Source organism: Echinococcus granulosus (assembly GCF_000524195.1).
Source record: "Echinococcus granulosus chromosome Unknown EG_S00205, whole genome shotgun sequence".
Lineage (NCBI taxonomy): Eukaryota > Metazoa > Platyhelminthes > Cestoda > Cyclophyllidea > Taeniidae > Echinococcus > Echinococcus granulosus.
Window position 1 is genome coordinate 86584 of NW_020170585.1, and position 1187 is coordinate 87770.

Below are 1187 nucleotides of genomic sequence, written 5' to 3' on the forward strand. Positions count from 1 at the left end.
CTAGCACAGTAGACCTGGACTTGCCTTAAATTTCTCTTACCATTTCCACATTATGCTTTGGGTTCACGTACTCGTGAGTGAGAGCTCTGTGAAAATGAACGAATTTGCCTTATGGTTGATTCCGTAAAAGTGATAGCTTAAATGGTCAGCCATGTCTCACTTACTGATGGCCAACAGAGGTTGTGTGTGGAAATCAGCTCATGTGCACATTTATAATTACCACTCATAGTGCTCATCACACCTCCACATCCACGAATTGCACGCACTTACGCAAGCTAGGACGTATGCATGGGTTCATTTAATGTTGTTAGCGCAGCATGTGCATATATAAGGATTGGGCATGTGTGCAGAGCTAGGAGGCATTTCACTTCACCCAAAATCCACCTGCTTACCAGACATTCCTACCTGTACAGACCTGATCACCACACGCACAAATCGAACTCCACCTTTATCAACATACAGCGCATCTGATGCGTTCACGGCAACTGGACCACAGCCCCAGTAAAAGCTTCAGGCTTCTACGTGTTCGTGGCTAGTGAGAGTCGGGAGACGACAGACACCCTATTTTTGCTGCTGCCGAATATACATCACAAACTGATGCCAACTCAGCCTCACAGCCATCAAGCCAGCAATCTCGGCAAAGCAAGGTCAAGAGTAGATAAGATATCCACATACAATGAAATGATTAAAAAGGCTGGAGGCATCTGTTACATCTTCTTGCTACCCAATACTGGAGGAGTCAAATTTTTCAGCATGCTTGCACGGGTTGAAGGAGAGCTGGTAAAGATTCCGAGCGATTAGTTGCGCACGTCTTTACAACCTTCATTAATTTTTTTAAGATAATCGCAACAGGCATGCAGATTCGCTTCGCTGTGTCTCCAAAATGACCACCAAGTTTTCGCGACAATATAACATTAATAGCAACATCCAGTGGATCGTGTCCGTGTTGACCCCAGCACTACACATGGAAGGAAATAGTATCAACTCCATGAAGAAACTTGAGCTCAAGACGACACAGTTAAAGGAAGCGCATTTAGTGAGTGAGCTAGATACTGAGACGCATCGAATAAGGCAAATGTTATGAAACACTGACCGATAAATGCATCTATAGTGTGTCAATAATCACGTATATAGGCAAAAAACGCCGGTGCAGTGACGGACTACCCAAAGGGTAAAGTTGGCATTCC

General features: G+C 44.5%; 1 protein-coding gene across 1 annotated transcript in view; it reads left to right on the forward strand.

Moving 5' to 3' along the window:
- EGR_10284 (hypothetical protein) overlaps positions 1-1187 on the forward strand; it is a gene marked incomplete at both ends in the record, with an annotated part of 5249 nt that overhangs the window by 1122 nt on the left and 2940 nt on the right. The gene's annotated exons all lie outside the window — the stretch shown is intronic.